The sequence below is a fragment of the Symphalangus syndactylus genome, chromosome 12, assembly GCF_028878055.3.
Source record: "Symphalangus syndactylus isolate Jambi chromosome 12, NHGRI_mSymSyn1-v2.1_pri, whole genome shotgun sequence".
Classification (NCBI taxonomy): domain Eukaryota; kingdom Metazoa; phylum Chordata; class Mammalia; order Primates; family Hylobatidae; genus Symphalangus; species Symphalangus syndactylus.
The window spans coordinates 72007377-72025496 of NC_072441.2; the positions used below are offsets into that span (position 1 = coordinate 72007377).

The following is an 18120-nucleotide window of genomic DNA, read 5'->3' on the forward strand; positions in this document are numbered from 1 at the left end:
GCCACGGCACTCCACCCTGGTGACAGAGTATGCCTCTGTCTCAAAGAAACAAACAATACACTATCCTAACTGTAATAGAAAAGCGAAAACATAGTATTCTGTGATAAAACTATGCAACTCAATATGCATATATTCACACATGAACAGACCAGAGGACATAATTGGGTCACATGCTTGCACCTACTTAAAATGATAGTTTGAATTTAAAAAAAATAGTAACACCATGCCTGTAATCCCAGAACTTTAGGAGGCTGAGACAGGAGGACCACTTGAACCTAGGAGTTTTGAGCCAAGGCTGGACAACAAAGTGGGGCCCCATCTCTCCCCCCAAAAAAAAATTACCCAGATGTGGTGGTGCATGCCTGTAGTCCCAGCTACTCAGGAGGCTGAAGTGGGAGGATATGTTGAGACTGAGAGGTCAAGGCTGCAGTAAGCTGAGATGGTGCCTCTGTACTCCAGCCTGGCTGATAGAGTAAAACCTTGTCTGAAAATAATGATAATAATAATAATATCAGAAGACACTCCATACAAGAAGTGTAGGAAAATAAAACAGCAGAAATACTGGACACTAGAATAAAACCTTGATTCAGATAAATAACAATAGACTAGGCTGATTATTTTTATGTGATAAGAGATAAAAGGAAATAACCTTAATCAATGGGGAAAGGAAATATGTTTTACATTTGGGTCAATGGAGAATGAATAAAAGAAGGCAGCTACAGGAGGCAAGACATAAACAGAGATCAAGAATTCAGCAGAAGCTGGAACTTATGAAGTATCTAAAAGAAGTGTCCATCCTCTGAGAATCCATGGAAGTATGGAAAGCGAGGAATAGGAATTCCAAATTCTATGTGATATGGGAGCTAGAGCCAGTTTGCTTTTTAATACTGAAGAGAAGGTGGCCCCATATGACAAGAGGATCAGGAACATTTGGGAGGCGGAAACTTGGGTTACAAATCACAGCCCAGGTAGTGTTGCTGTCACTGTGTGAGATTTATCAACAGAATAAACAATGTACCTCTTTCAGAGTAGGCACTTACAAAAGGCTGGTTGTCAGCTGAGTGAATATGTGTTTGGTAAATGGCACCCTTGTGTAACTCAGACAATGAGCCTACTTAATATTTAGGCTTTCGTTTATTGTGCACCCACTGTGATGGTGCTTTATCTACACTACCTAATTCCTATAACAACTCTGTAAGGCACATACTATTATCTTTATTTCATGAGGATGAAAACCCAGATTTGGAAAGTTAAACCCAGATTTGAATGTTAAACCCAGATTTGGTCAAGCTCTTGGTAGGATGTGAATGCAACTGTTTCATATTTGACCCTCACCCCCATCCTAGGCAGTAGGTGGCTAGAAACAGGAATTACTGTTCTCACTTTGGCTTTGAGTCCTCTGACACCAGCGGCAGGGATGCAACTTGCTGGATGCTGTACAGCTGGTGTGCATCATCCCTCTTCTGCCTGGAAAGTCCCTGTCTTCTCAGCATTTACATAATATCTTGTGATATGTGCATCAAATTTGTTTTTGGGATCTCAGAAATAAGCTGCAATCTCAGGCAAATTAAATTAAACCCTACTACCCAAATATGAGCATGGTAACTTTCATATCAGAGAGCAGAAATTTAAATGTCACTTAGTTAAGGTCATTTAGTTAAGATCTGTGCTCAGTATGGGAACAATTAACTAACAGATTGCATATAAATTCTCTGATTACTTTCAGGGATGGAAGAGTGAATTCTTACAAAGCCATTCCTGGATACGATGGTGATGTGGCTCTATCATCTGCATCAAATTGCTTGTTGGTTTTGACCCTGCGTGGTGGGCTGAGCTGTTCTGCCTTCCTCGCTCATTGCTCTTTGAACAATCTTCCCAAATGTGCATGCTGGACTGAAGGTCCCAGTGAGTGGAAAACCCTTCTCCTATCAGGATCATTCAAGGGTGAAGCATCTCCTGAGAAGCAGAAGACCCTGTGAAGCAGGTTTGTAGAAACCAGTATTATGGTTATATGTTCTCTCTAATTAGTGACTATGTGCTATTAGAATGAAGCCTAAGTGAAGTAAAATAACTAGAACTTGTATACTTTAAAGGTAGAAATGTAAAATGGGACTACTTTTTCTTATAGTTAAAAATACACCTGCCTTGTTACTCACCAACTTTACTATGAAGCATTTATCTCAGAGAAATAAAATATAGTCACAGAAAATTGTGTAAGAATATTCACAGTGGTTTTATTCATAGTAGTCTCCCAAACTGGAAACCATTAGAATGCCCACCAACGGGTGAATGGATAAAACAAATGTGGATTAAATTCATACAATAGAACAGTGCTGAGCAATGGAAAAAACAGTGAAATACTCATGCAAGCAAAACACAGTTGACTCTAAAAAGCATGTTGAACAAAAGGAGCCATAGATAAATAAACATTTAATTGATTCCAATAATTTGAAATTCCAGAGCAACAATTTGAAATTCTATGTGATGATGAGAAAAGTCAGAACAGTGACTACCTCTGTGGGTGAAACAGCATTGACTGGAAAAAGACAAGGAAACGCTCTGTAATGATGACAATGTTCAATGATCTTGAATGTGCTGGTATCTGGATGCCTGTCTTGCCAAAACTTGAAGAGCTGTACACTTAAAATCGATGTGTTTTACGGTGTGTGAATTATATTCTAATTTTAATCAAAACGAAACCTAAGATGATTTCAGCTACTGGAAGACCATAACTATGTTCTGTTTCCACTCCTGCCTTTTCTTCTATTTCTTTCTTTTATGTTTCAAGCCTTAAATGCCACCCCTGCAGCAAACACTTACCTGGGCATCCAGGCATTTCCATACATCTGATATCTACGTGGAGATTTCCAGACCTCAATTCTCGACTTCTGTGCACCCGCAGGCTCAACACGACATGGAAGCTGCCAAGGCTTGGGGCTTCCTTCCACCCTCTGAAGCCACAGCCTGAGCTGTACTTTGGCCCCTTTCAGCCACAGCTGGAGCAGCTGCGGCACAGGGCACCAAGTTCCCAGGCGGCACACAGCATGGGGACCCTGGACCCCACTCATGAAACCACTTTTTCCTCCTGGGCTTTTGGGCCTGTGATGGGAGAGGCTGCCGTGAAGGTCTCTGACATGGCCTGGGGACATTTTCTCTTGGTCTTGGGGATTAACATTAGGCTCCTTGATACTTATGCAAATTTCTGCAGCGGGCTTGAATTTCTCCTCAAAAAAAATTTTCTTTTTCTACTGCATCATCAGGTTGCAAGTTTTCTGAATGTTTACGCTCTGTTTCCATTTAAAAATGGAATGTTTTTTAACAATACCAAAGTCACCTTATGAATGCTTTGCTGCTTAGAAATTTCTTCCACCAGATACCCTAAATCATCTCTCTATTTCAAAGTTCCACAAATCTCTAGGGCAGGGGCAAAATGCCGCTTGTCTCTCTGTTAAAACATAACAACAGTCTGGACCTTATTGTCCATATTGCTATCAGCATTTTGGGTAAAGCTGTTCAACAAGTCTCTAGAAAGTTCCCACATTTTCCTGTCTTCTTCTGAGCTCTCCAAACTGTTCCAATCTCTGCCTGTTACCCAGTTCCAAAGTCGCTTCCAGATGTTTGGGTATCTTTTCAATAATGCCCCACTCTACTGGCACCTATTTACTGTATTAGTGTATTTTCATGCTGTTGATAAAGTCATATCCGAGACTGGGAAGAAAAGAGATTTAATTGGACTTACAGTTCCACATGGCTGGGGAGGCCTCAGGATCATGGTGGGAGGCAAAAGGCACTTCTTACATGGGGGCAGCAAGAGAAAACGAGAAAGAAGCAAAAGCAGAAACCTCTGATAAATCCATCAGATCTCATGAGACTTATTGACTATCATGCGAATAGCACAGGAAAGACTGGCCCCATGATTCAATTACCTCCCCATGAGTCCCTCCCACAATAGGTTAATATTAGGTTGGTGCAAAAGTAACTGTGGTTTTGCCATTAAAAGTAATTAATGCAACCTTGGGTTGTTGGGAATTCTGGGAGATACAATTCAAGCTGAGATTTGGGTGGGGACACAGCCAAACCATATTAGGCTCTAACTGGGAGTCAGTGGTGCCCATATGAGGAAGGGACTGAGGGTCTCACTAGACTTAGAATATAATAAAGCTACCCCCAGCTAAGCTGATTGTACCAACATAAGCTGGTGTGCTCGCTTGGAGTTCAGCTGCTGGATATGTCAATGTCTTTGAGAATCCAAAAATGTAAACATCAGTCCAAGAACCAAAGATGCCCTGACCTTTGCATGAAGTTGGTCATACCCTTCCAGAGGAGACCATGGTAGAAAGCAGAGAGAGCAGGGTGAGACTGGGCAAAGATGGGAATGAGTAATGCTGACTGCATCCTACCCTTCCTTCTTTGAGAATTCAGGTTTTAAAATCTGTTCTCTAATTCCACAACAATCATCATGCACCTACTATGTACCAGGCTCTGTGCTGGGCAGTGGGATTCAAGAATGAATGCAACATGGTTCCTGGCCCCAAGGAACTCAAAGTCCTGAAAAAGCCACACTGTAATGACAAGCCGCAATACCATGTGACAAGTTTCTACCCCCCCGTCTCTCACACACACACACACACACACACACACACACACACACACAGAGCCAGCTCTGCCCAGTGGCACTGAGGAAGGTTTCATGGATGGAGAAACACATCAACTGAGTCCTAAGGATGAGGAATGATTAGTATGTTCCAGAATGAAGGAACAGCAAGTACAAAGCAGAAGCTTTTAAAAAAATGTGTTTTGATGTAGGCAGCGGCAAAAGTCCCCCAGTGGACTATTAGAACTTTCTCGAAGACTCAGAGAGTTCCTCACCAGCTTAACCACTGGCTTCCCACTCCCTGCTAAATAAACTCTTGGTTCAGCAGGCCTGAGGCCTTGGCTATATAGCAGGACCTGTGGGCTCAGTTTCAGACCCAAGGACTAGGGCTAATAGAAGAAAATATAGTTCAATTATGTGAAAGGGCCAGCTGAAATACCTGTCTATTCTGGCAGTGTTCCTTGGTCACCCTAGCCAGAAGCCATCTTGCCCTCCTCTGGTCTCCTATTGGCAACTCTTTATAATATTAATTGAAATCACAATAGTTAAGAGTGGACTCTGGGGCCAGAATGCCTGGCCTCCACCTCCATATCTGTAAAACAGAGATAAAAATGATCCCTACCTAATAAGTGAAGTACTACCAAACCCTTAAAACACTGCTTGGCACATAGTAAATGCTCTGTAAGTATTATTAGTTACTATTATTGAAGATAATGCAACCATTTCTTGAGCATTTATTGGTACTAAGGGCAACGCTAGGCCCTTTTCATGCCGTATCATTGCTCAGCACAGGGTGCTGAGTATCTGAGCACAGAGGATGTTACAATATTAGGTGACTTTAGGGAGGACATTGTTGCTTTCTGAGTAGAAGAAATTTTGCCTCCTGCTGAAGCCACCTAACTCACAGTAAGTTGTGTTTGATCCCGGATCAACATAAACCCCTTGAAGAATACAAACTGTCTCCAAGATGCCAGTGACTCTCACATCAACAGACTGTTAACAGTGGATCCCACAGAATTCCGCACATAAGCACCCATGTCCTCGAACCCAGATACCCAGCAGATTCTGAAATCCTGACTGTTTTTCCTGTGCCCAGCAACTGACTTTCTCCATGATCTTGGGAAGGTGCATAATCCCAGCTCTTGCTACCTAACTCATCTCCACATCCAGAAACCCCAGTTCCTCCAGTCAGATCTGATTATGTAGCAAGCTCAGCAGCTAGAGGGACACACTTCCTTCCTACTTTAGACCCTATAAAGCAAACACAAACAATGCAACCCTATGACAGAAGTCACTGGCCTTGGACCAAGGTCTTCAACAGGCCCTCCTTCAGGTTTTCTTCCCATCTCTTCCTGTAACTGACTCTGCAGAGCTGCCCCCATCCACCGGGTAGCCATTACAAAGAGGTTCATAGCCTATAAGGGGCTTGGTGGCTGCAGAAATATGCAAACTGTCTTTAGTTTGACTTAGCCATCTATGACTGGTTTGGCTTCAGTTTGCAAAGACCCACGGTTGCATTAATTACCTTCAATAGCAAAACCACGGTTACTTTTGCACCAACCTAATATTAACCTGACCACAGCACCAAAGTGTTCAACTTTAACCCTGGCGGGCTTGAGCACAGATTGCAAAGTCCCAGGCTCATGCTGACTTCCAGAATTACCCCAAGAGAAATGGATGGCTGGGTTAGGACAGGACCACAGTGATCAGGAGGACCTAGCGTGTTTTTAATCCCCTCCATTATGAAGAATTTTGGCATTCTATTCTACTGTGAAACTACATTTGCTTTCTAAGAGACTGGGTCATGACAGCTCAAGAATCACCCGACATTTCTCTTCATCCAAAATAAGCAGGCATATTGCTCAATGGGTACCCCATGACCACCTGAGTAAAACCAATATCTTTTCATAACCTCATCCTGAAACATTCTCCCAGCCTGCTGGTGGGTCCAAAGCTAGTCTGTCTTATCCATGGACTCATTCCCTGGAATTCAAGAGGTGCTGCAAAAGTGCTGCCTCAAATAGCTCTGCCTGTGGCCCTATATCCCCTATTTGAGATTAGTTCACTTAGATGCAAACATTAGAGGCTGATAGTAGAGTGTGTTACCTTGGAGAGAAGATGTTCTTTAACTCAGTGCAATGATCAGGTTTAAAAGGTCTCCAAGAAGGTCATTATTTCAAACTTGAGAATCTCTCATCAGAACCTCTACTGTTCTTTCTATCTACTGCCAGCATCTTTTAAGCATTAACTCACTTAGTTCTCATTACAGTGTGGGAGGTGTTATGAGGAAACTGAGGCACAGAGAATTTAAGTAACATGTGGATGTTAGTGAGCGAGTGGCTGCAGTTTGGAGCTTGAGCACCATGTTCCAGTGTGTGTTCATCACCAGGCTTCCTTCTGGAAGGGAGAGACAGAGTCGGACTCTGGAAAACAGCAAGGGAGGGTCTGGATCAGGGGACTGTGAGCAGGCTAGGTGTTGTGAGAGCTGACTGAGGACATGGCCTAGAGGCTGATTATGGAGACTGTGAAAATTGCTATGGAAAAGAAATTTCCAGAACCCAGATTTTGGCTGCTTTTGAAAGCATTTTTGAGGTAATACTGTCCTCTAGTGGCTAGATAGCAGGTAGCGCTTACCCTCCAAATAAATAGCCAATAAGCCTTGAGTGGAGATGGTATGACAAGTCAGTGGGAAATTCATCATTTTGCTCTCTAACTACAGATTCTAAGGGAAAGGCAAACCCCACTGCTATGGTCATCAGTACAGCTCAGGATTTTGGCCTCCCCCGCCCCGTGTGTTGGCTACAGGCTAGGTTCGAATGCCAATTCTGCTCATTACTGCTGAAAGGCTTTGGGCATGTTCGTTAATCTCATTTTCTCTTCTGAAAAAGAGACAATCTTGAAAAGATTGACCTTACGTGAAGACCAAATGAAGTAACGCGTGTAGTGTGTCTGGCATGTCGTAAGCACATCAAACATGTGAGCTGTGGCAATACTAAGGAGCAGTGGCAACAGCTGAGGGAGGAGTGGAGACGAATGGACCTGGACAAATTAGTGACCTTTCTGGGACCCCTACAGAACTGTTCTGGAGAAATTAATTCTATTTTTCCATGTACTTTTAAGTTTGCTTTTCCTAGCATTTCTTCTACATTCCTGAATAATTTTCCACTCAAAAATTTCACTGGTTCTCCCTGCCTCCCACATTAATCTAGACATTATTAATTTCCCCAGAACAGTTCTGTGGGCAGGGAGGGCTCTTCACTATGCACCCTCCAAAATCCCCAAAGCTTGGACCGTCCTGGCCTGGGTCCCCACTGCTGTCCTGCCCACGGGCTCCCAGGCTGTGCTTGCTCTTCTCCCACCCCAACCCCATCACCACAAAAAGCCCCTCCTCCAACCCGGGGACTTTTGTAATTTCATACCTGAAATCACCCACTCCCTACCTCTAACAATCTGTGATGAGCAGGGGACAACATAAAGTTTGAGAGAAAAGAAACCATTTATTCACTTTGAAGTTTAATTTTGTAATAAACTTCACTTAATTTTGAAGTACATTTGCGAAGTCAGCAAAATTCTTTCAAAGTCAACCTTGCTCTGGCCTAGTTGCTTATTTACTGCTAAGCTGGATGTTTTCATTAAAAGATTAACTTTGAGCCTTCAGCCTCTTCTTTAGCATGAACTGTGTGTAGTGATGTGGTGTCTTTCCTAACACCTCCGGCAGTGAGCCAGGCTTTGAGTGGCTGCGTCTAAACACCTCTTTCCCTGAGGACTGGAAGACGTTAGAATCAGGTTTGTCATTGAGTGTGTTCTGTGTGCTTGGAACTGAGAAGGAAGACGAAGTGCCAAATAGGATGGGAATGGAAGATATCGTGGAAGCCAACTATGAGTTTGCAAGGCAAGGACCTTGGCAAAGATGGTCCTAGGGAGACAGGTGTTAGGGAACTCAGAGGGCATGGGCAAAGGAAGATTTGGTTTCAAAAAGGATACAGACAGAGAAGGTTAAGTCTAGGAAGTTGAGTCTTAGGATTGTATGGTGGAATATCTGTGGGTGTCCATAGGAGGAAAAATGGGTTAAAATATTTTCACTTGACAGCGTTCTGAAAACCTAAAAAGTATGACTATTGCCTTCAGGGATATATTTAGTATTCTGACCACTGCTTCCTGGCCACAAGCAAAAGAAAACAGTGACATGGCTATGCTCCTAATAAAGTAAAGAAGTTAATGTGTCTCAAACAATGTAGTTCCTTTAAGCAATAAGCTTATTTGGAACAAATGGGTTACAAAGTCCCTCTAATGAAGAGCCTCTGATTGTGTTAAGTTGAATCTACAGATTAACCCGGGGAGAACTGCCAAGAACGCTAATGAAGACAAGGAGGTACTGGTATAAAGATAGATAATAGATCAATAGAACAGAATAAAGAGTCCATTAGTAGGAGGCAAAATCCCCAAACTTTTATTCTTAACTACTACTATATTCTGCATTTTACAAGATCCTTCAATTCTCACAAGATCCCTATGAGATAGACAGTAATAACCTGATTTAAAGATAGATGAGAATTGGAGCTTGTCTAGAATAGATTGAGTGGAACATCATTTGTGGTATATCATTTGAGAGGTAATGGGAATATTGTGAAATTCCCAGGTAACTCTCCCCTCAAAAGGATTCCTGTTATACTCTAAATCATATCAGCTATCAAATGATGAGCTATTAAAGTCTGTCTTCTTCAACTCTAAGCTTCTTGAGAGCAGAAACTGATGTGATAAAGGTCACCCCCCATATCTCTAGTGTTTAGCATAATACCTTGATATATTATGTTAAATCAGGCTATGTTACAGTAAAGAATAAACCTTGACAACTTAGTGAGATAACACACAAATATTTATTTCTTCCTCACACAATATCAGCTGAGCTCCAGGGCTACTCTTTTCCAAATGGCGTTTTGAGAATCCAAGTGGCCTTTCTCTTACAGCTTTGCCTTCTTGAGGATGGAGGATCGCTGTAGAGGGGGAAACAAAGTTGGAGGGTCACACACCAGCTCTTCAATCCTTGGCCTAGGATTAACACCTGCTATTCCCACTCCCAGCCCATTGGCCAGAAGAACTAGTCACAGAGCCATGCCTGTATTTAAGCAACAGGGAAATGTTAAGCATGTGGAGAGTAGTATATGCCTCCGCCATCCTGGCTGAGAGTGTGTGTCAATAAACCTTCTTGGATAAACTAATGAGTAAATCTGACAGAGGGTTTAAATTATACTATGACAGAAATACTCAAATCCTGAAGCAGCTTTCCACTTCCAGAGCCTCAGATGAAATCACACTTGTCATCAACAGGAGGAATAATGAACGTGGAGCTGCCTTTATTAACAATCTAGTCTATACAAGGCACTGTTCTAGAAATTTCAAAGGGACCATACTGCTTAGTCCTCATGGCAGCCCTATGGGATGGATGTTAATATTCTCCTTTAACAAATAAATTTTGCACAGAACCGTGGTGAGCAAGTAGTAGAGCTGAGATTTCAGCCTATGTTTGCCAAGTGCCAAAGCTTATGATACAGTCTATCTTCTCTACTCCACTGATTCCCTCAGTCATTAGTTCCTTGGGCACAGTTGATCGGTGGAAAGCAATGGCCTTCAGGAACACAGTCTGGGTAGTTGACGTGGAGAGAGATGCCAGGAGGAAGGCAAAGAAAGAAAAAACTGCACTCCATAGCTGGGCTCTTCCATCCCCAACTGCTCTGCCTTTTCTCCTTTCTCTCCTGCTACCACCCAGTGATTGCCACTGTGAGATATAGGTACACCTGCAAGACCTGAAGTCACTAGTGGAGAGAGTAGAGGTCAGAGCCTGTTTTGGAGCTTTGTGTGGATTCTGATGTCTGTTTTGCACATCCTATCCTTGTTGGGCAGATGAAGAGGCAAGTGCAGTGATCTCACGTGTCGCATAGAACTCCTTTCCCAATGGCCTGGATTTTGTGGGAATGGACCAAGCTCACTTTATGCAGCATTCTGACCATTCAGAACAGAGACTTAAATGTCTCCTTCATACCACTAACACTCCATACTGGCTCAAAGACATTGGAAACAAGTCAGAAGGGTTCCAGGTCAGGCTTTGCCATTTCTGTTGCATTAGCTTGGATAACTCACATGAATTATCCGAGCGTTAATGTTTTCATCCATAACGTGGGGCTCATACGTACACTCTCTGATTGCTCACTGGATTGTTGTAAGCACCAAATGGAATAACATATAGAAGAGTGCTCTGTAGACTGTTAAGACAGATTTAAACATAAGAAGTTATTTTTTAGTGATTGGCTGAATAATGAAGATTTTTTTTAACTTTCTGATTGAGTTATGATTTTTTGAGGGAAGAAAGCAAAGTTGCATATGTCCATGACATTTTAATCCTCTAAGGTCCATGCCAACTTTATCATTCCATAAACCACACTTGGCTGTGCCCATTTTCTTCTTTCTATAGTGCTTAAGAGCCAGGCCACTGGAATCGTGACGCATTACTAGTTATGTAATATTGAACTAAGTATTTTAACCTCTTGAACTTCAGGTTTCTCACCCGTGAAATGGGGATGATAATATTTGTGTTGAACATTTCAACAAGGTTTAAAACAGTCATGCATGTAAAGCAATTTACACAGTGCATGGCACATCATGAAGTACTTGATAAATGGTTGCAATATTATTGTCATTATTATTATTCATATTAAGGAACCATCATGCTGCCTCCAGGGCTCTTTGCATAATCAAATTATTCCACTGTTTGAAAGAATAAGAAAGTCCTCATCTTTCAAAACACTATATAAACATTTGGATCAATGTCTCCCAGTATGCCCTAAACTATGTTCAACGCTCTATGGACAGCACACAGTTTACAACATGGCTGGGTTCCAAAACTCTACTTGGAGGGCATTTGTTTGAAACTCAAAACAGATTTTCCCACAGAAAGGATGCTATTAAAATAGCGGTTGGATTCCCAGGTGGCTGAAAATACCCACTTGATACACAAAATAGCAGAAGATCTGGCATATTTGCAATGCAAATTACTGTAAAGCAATGTTATTGTATTGCTAGTCATTAACCAAAACTGAAAACTAAGAAAACTGTGTAATAAATCATTTTTAAAATTTTCTTGTATATACAACTGATGAAGAAAAGTAGGCTTAATTAGAAGAAGAGAGAATTCAGTGGAAACGTAAGTAAGAAATGTTAAGATGCCTTTGAGGGTACTTTCAAAGGTTTTTGAAGTTCTTTGCTAGGTCTAATGTGACTTCAAAATTGTTTCACTTTGTTCTTCTTCACATAAGGGACTACACAGCACAATTATTTTTGGTTTGCAAATGAAAAAGGAAAGGAAATGGGAGAAATTAGGAAAAGAGAAGAAGGCGTGAGAAAGACTTCCCTGAGAAAGGCACTCAATAGTTTGGAGAAATCGAGAAAGGAGGAAGAGGCACATCTGTGTAGTAAAACGGATTTCAATTACCTAGTCTGAGAACAGGAAAAACAGGTGGTGTGACAGGCTGTACCTCTTGTAAAAGGGAATAGTGACAAGACTGGTCAAGTAGTTATCCACTGAAACCAAAAGGTGGTGCCACAGGACCAGAAAAGTTCTTGAAAAGAACGACCTCCAGGCTGGGGAGGAGGAGCAAAGGCAGGCTTGAGTACCCAGCTGTTTGTTGTTGGCAAATATGTCTAAACATTGTGCTGGTTCCCTGTTCTATACTTTATTGCCATGAAGTAAATGCTGAACTAGAATGTTCATATGACCTCATCTAAACAGCTCTCTGTATTTATGGGCAAAGAAAGCACAGAATATGAGTACTTAAAGGACCTCAGCTCAGCTTTTAATTTCAGGTGGCTTCAAATCTATTATGGATTAAGCTGAAATATACAAAAATGTATATTTTCTCAAATGAGGAAACTGAGACTTGGAGAGAAGACATGTAGCCTGCCACTGTTCAAATAACAAATAAGTGTTAGTAGCTATCTCTCTTGAAGCAGCCTGCCTCTCAGGCTGCCGCACGCACCACTCCACTGACTGGATGAAGCAAAAGTTTATTCTGTATTCCAGCATCAACTGGAGCTCCTTTTACTGGCATGGCCAAGCAGGGTCAGAAGGAGTAGAGGTGAAGATGGAATGATAAAATGTAGTGTAGATGAGTTGAGTCTCTAGAAATCTTAGGTCTGTGCTGAGAAGCTAACTCTCACGTAAGGAGAAGCTAATTCTAGGTTATATTGCCAGGCTGTCCAGAAGCAATTGCAAGAGTCATATTGTATTTCAGAAAGAACCCTGAATGTGGAGACAGAAGACCTGGGTTCATTTATTAGCTGTGCTACCAAACTTGTGCACGTCTCTCTGTCTCTCTAAGGTCCCTCTTGGCTCCATCAAGCAAGATGTTCTCATAGTCTTCCAATCCTCAATAGGCAAGATGTGTGGGAGGCAGGACAATGGTAGGTTAATTGCCTAATTAGGTCACAATAACTTCAGAGTGAGCATGTCCTTAACATAAACGTGCCCCGCCACGGCAAATCTCAAAAACTCTTTCAATCCATGACATACAAAGCTCCTAGAGTAAAGCAAAGATATGACTCACTCCCCTATCATGACTAAAGAAGCCATTCTGAAGAACTGAAGCATCATACTCCCCATGGTGGAACATGCTTACAGGTCGAGAAGGGAATTTTCATTAGTAGAAATGAAAAAAGGCTAATGAGAGTGGTTGAGGAATGGCAGCCTAAAGAGGAGAGATTATTATATAAATCAGAATAAAACAAACAATAAAAGGGCCATTATGGTTCAGAAGGCTCCTGCATCCTTGATTCACAATGTGTGAGAGCTCAGGGAAGAAGCCAGAACTGATTCTGGGCTGACAGGCACCAGGAATTAATCCTTGCCACATCTGAACTGGATTGGCTTCTTTTCCCCTCACTCCCATACAAATGCCATCCTTGATTCCTCAGATCACTGCAATGTTAGAAACACTCAGTTCCCTTTTTACTCTGAGGGCTGACCCGCTGTTCCTGGGCATCCAAATTCTTCTCCCTGCCCTCTCTTGCCAATGCTGAGGGCTCATCTGCCTCAGTCACAGGAGCCTTTTCCAATGCCATTGATTCATGTCTTCCCTGAACCCAACACTGCCATCTGCACATGGCTCTCCTACTCTCCATCAGCTCTGGGACCCTTCTCCTCTCCCATCACCTCTTTCATTCTCAGGGTCTCCTCTAGCTTCAGCCTCTCCCCTGACAATGCTGTTGTTGACAATGCTGTGGTGATGGCTATACCCTTTGTATCCACTATCCTTGAGGGGAAGACTGATTAAAGCATTTTCAGCCAACTTTGAACAGTCTAATCTCTCAAACTAGGCCTGTAAACTGTAGCCTTGATATTATCAGACATTCCATTGGGAAACTTGGCATAAGTTCCTAAAGAACTAGGCCAGAGGTTCTGGAAGGACACCATCCTATAGAACCAAGCAAGTGTACCTTAAAGTGAGTCATCAGAGGCTGACTTTTCTCCCCCGTTGTATCTCCACAGTCTACCCTGCAATTTTCACGCTTAGATTTCCCACAGACTGTATAGGGGGTTTCCATACAAATATAAGCTCTGATAACCCTGAGTTCCTAAAGCAACACCAACATGAATCATATGAATCATACAAAATCTTCAAAGGAAGACAACTTGTTATCTGTCTGGTGTTAAATCAGATTGCAATATTGAAGAAAGCCACGTCTTCCTTGAAAAGCCTGCCAGCTTCTCTATTTCCTTCCTCCTTCCCTCAGTCAGAAGAGTTTGAACTTCAGATTGTTAGCAACAGGTACTCCTGAATATCCTTGCCCTTAGATTTCCTCCTCCTTGTCACTGGTCTGCTAATTGTACCTCACTGTTTTCATTATCAGACAAAAAGCCTAAAGAGGTTCAAGAAGCTAAAATGAGCTAAAATTTCTAGAACAATAGCTGGCAATTGGTCAATTTGCAATTTTATTCTTTTCTCCTCTGTCTCTTCTTCTTGGGCAGTAGGAATAGAAAAGGAAAAAAGAAAAAAACATTGAAATGGAGACAAAATAAAACGGGAATACAAGAAGACAAAATAAAGTGGGAATACAAGAAAACCATTAGATTACTTGACTCTTCCCTTTAATTTCTGGTGGCTTCAAGGCTGGTAGGGATCAAATTGAAATAAAGTATATACAAATATATTGCGCTAAGTTCTTCACTTCCAAATTTAGGAACAGCTTTGAACAATGAAGTTATCCTTTCTTTAATTATAAACCTTATATTAAACCTCTAATAAAAATAATAGACTACTAAGATTTACATATATTATATTAAAAAGTATAATTGTATTTTTCAACCTATGAAATTATCTCAAGTTCAATATAGCAAGTCATTTATGACAACCAACTATTGTGTTCTTTACCTGAAATTGAAAATAGAGAATGTCTATCTTTAGAAGCTACCAGGGCACATGAGTCCAGAAACATCTCTCATAATAACTTACTACCTGATTGTATTAGTCCATTTTCATACTGCTATGAAGAAATACCTGAGACTGGGTAATTTATAAAGAAAAAAAGGTTTAATGGACTCCCAGTTCCACATAGCTGAAGGGGCCTCACAATTATGGCAGAAGGCAAAGGAGGAGCAAAGGCAAGTCTTACATGGTGGCAGGCAAGAGAGCATTTGCAGGGGAACTGCCCTTTATAAGATCATCAGATCTCATGAGACTTATTCACTATCATGAGAACAGCATGGTGAAACCTGCTCCCCCGTGATTCAATTACCTCCCACCAGGACCTTCCTATGACATGTGTGGATTATAGGAGCTAAAATTCAAAATGGGGTTTGTTTGGGGACACAGCCAAACCGTATCATTCCACTCCTGGCCCCTCACAAATCTCATGTCCTCACATTTCAAAACCAATCGTGCCTTCCCAACAGTCCCTAAAAGTCATAACTAATTTCAGCATTAACTCAAAAATTCACAGTCCAAAGTCTCATTTGAGACAAGGCAAGTCCCTTCTACCTATGAGCCTGTAAAATCAAAAGCAAGTTAGTCACTTCCTAGATACAATGGGGGTACAGGCACTGGGCAAATACAGCCATTCCAAATGGGAGAAATTAGCCAAATCAAAGGTGCTACGGCCCCATGCAAGTCTAAAATCCAGCAGAGCAGTCAAATCTTAAAGCTCCAAAATGATCTTTTTGACTCCATGTCTCACATCCAGGTCACACTGATGCAAGAGGTGAGTTCCCATGGTCTGGGGCAGCTCTGCCTCTGTGGCTTTTCAGGGTACAGCCTCTCTTCTGGCTGCTTTCACAGGCTAGAGTTGAGTGTCTGTGGCTTTTCCAGGTGCTCAATGCAAGCTGTCAGTGGATCTACCATTCTGGAGTCTGGAGGACGATGGCCCTCTTCTCACAGCTCCACTAGGCAGTGCCCCAGTGGGGACTCTGTGTGAAGGCTCCAACCGTACATTTTCCATCTGCACTGTCCTAGCAGAGGTTCTCCATGAAGGCTCTGCCCCTTTAAGCAGATTTCTGCCTGGACATCCAAGTGTTTCTATACATCCTCTGAAATCTAGGCAGAGCTTCCCAAACCTCAGTTCTCGTCTTCTGCAAATTCACATGCCCAACACCATGTGGAAGCTGCCAAGCTTTGGGGCTTGCACCCTCTGAAGCTACAGTCTGAGCTGTACTTTGGCCCCTTTTAGCCATGGCTGGAACATAGGGCAACCAGTCCTGAGACTGCACAAAGCAGCAATGCCCTGGTGCCCTGCATCTTAGGCCTCCAGTCCTATGATGGGAGGGTCTGCAGTGAAGATGTCTGATATGCCCTGGAAACATTTTCCCCATTGTCTTGGCAATTAACATTTGGCTCCTCATTACGTATGCAAATTTCTGCAGCCGGCTTGAATTTCTCCTCAGAAAATTGGTTTATGTTTTCTATCATCACATCATCAGGCTGCAAATTTTCCAGACTTTTATTATGCTCTGCTCCCCTTTTAAAAATAAGTTTCAATTCTAAACCTTATATTTGTGAATACATAAAGCTGAATGCTTTTAACAGCCCCCAAGTCACCTCTTGAACGCTTTGCTGCTTAGAAATTTCTTCTGCCAGATACCCTAAATCATCTTTCTCAAGTTCGAAGCTCCACAGATCTCTAGGGGAAGGGTGAAATACTGCCAGTCTCTTTACTAAAACATAACAAGAGTCACCTTCATTCTAGTTGCCAACAAGTTCCTCATCTGCATCTTAGACCGCCTCAGCCTGGACTTCATTGTCCATATTACTATCAAAATTTTAGTCAAAGTCATTCAAGAAGTCTATCGGAAGTTCCAAACTTTCCCACAACTTCCTGTCTTCTTCTAAGCCCTCCAAACTCTTCCAACCTCTGCCTATTATTCAGTTCCAAAGTCACTTCCACATTTTTGGGTATCTTTATAGCAGCGTCCCACTACCAGGTACCAATTCACTGTATTAGTCCATTTTCATACTGTAAAAGAAATATTTGAGACTAGATAATTTATAAAGAAAAACAGGTTTAATGGACTCCCAGTTCCACATGGTTGGGGAGGCCTCACAATCATGGTGGAAGGTGAAGGAGGAGCAAAGGCATGTTTTAAATGGCAGCAGGTAAGACGGCACATGCAGGGAACTGCCCTTTATAAAACCATCAGCTCGGCCAGGCATGGTGGCTCATGGCTGTGATCTCAGCACTTTGGGAGGCCGAAGTGGGTGGATCACCTGAGATCAGGAGTTTGAGACCAGCCTGGCCAACATGGTGAAACCCCGTTTCTACTAAAAATACAAAAAGGAGCTGGGTGTGGTGGCACATGCCTGTAATCCCAGCTACTCGGGAGGCTGAGGCAGAAGAATTGCTTGAACTGGGGAGACAGAAGTTACAGTGAGCTGAGATCATGCTAAGCTTTACATACATTATAAAAAGAAAAAAATGCACAATTGTATTTTTAAACCTACAAAATTAAATATAGCAAGCAATTTATGAGAACCAACTATTTTGTTCTTTACATGAAATTGAAAATAGAGAATGTCTATCTTTAGAAGCTACCAGAATACATGAGTCCAGAACCAGCTGCACTCCAGTCTGGGTGACAGAGTGAGACTCCATCTCAAAATAAATAAATAAATAAACCCATCAGATCTCGTGAGACTCATTCACTCTCACAAGAACAGCACTGGAAAATCCAGCCCCATGATTCAATTACCTCCAACCAGGCCCCTCCCATGACATATGGGGATTATAGGAGCTACAATTCAAGAAGAGATTTGGGTGGGGAAACAGCCAAACCATATCACTGATCTTTCACAAGTTATTTTATTTCTGAGGCCTCAGTCTCTTTAAATGCAAAGTAGGAAGACTAATACCTTCTCTGTCTTCTTCACAGGGACACTGAGAAAAAGCTGTAGATAGAAAAGAGTGTAAGGAAAAATTAGAAGAGGTATAGAAATGAGATAAAATAGTGTTTGTTATATATAAGATACTAGGGTTGATTCTTTATGTCC

The 18120-nt window shown here is 42.0% G+C and overlaps 1 protein-coding gene across 1 annotated transcript in view; it reads left to right on the plus strand.

Annotated features, from left to right (window-relative positions):
- The first annotated feature begins 1660 nt into the window (after nucleotides 1-1660).
- The window catches only part of HAO2 (hydroxyacid oxidase 2), a 31947-nt gene continuing 15487 nt past the window's right edge, over nucleotides 1661-18120 (plus strand). The window contains exon 1 of the mRNA XM_063624716.1: nucleotides 1661-1984. The gene's annotated coding sequence lies outside the window, so the exon portion shown is untranslated. The remainder of the gene's footprint in view (nucleotides 1985-18120) is intronic.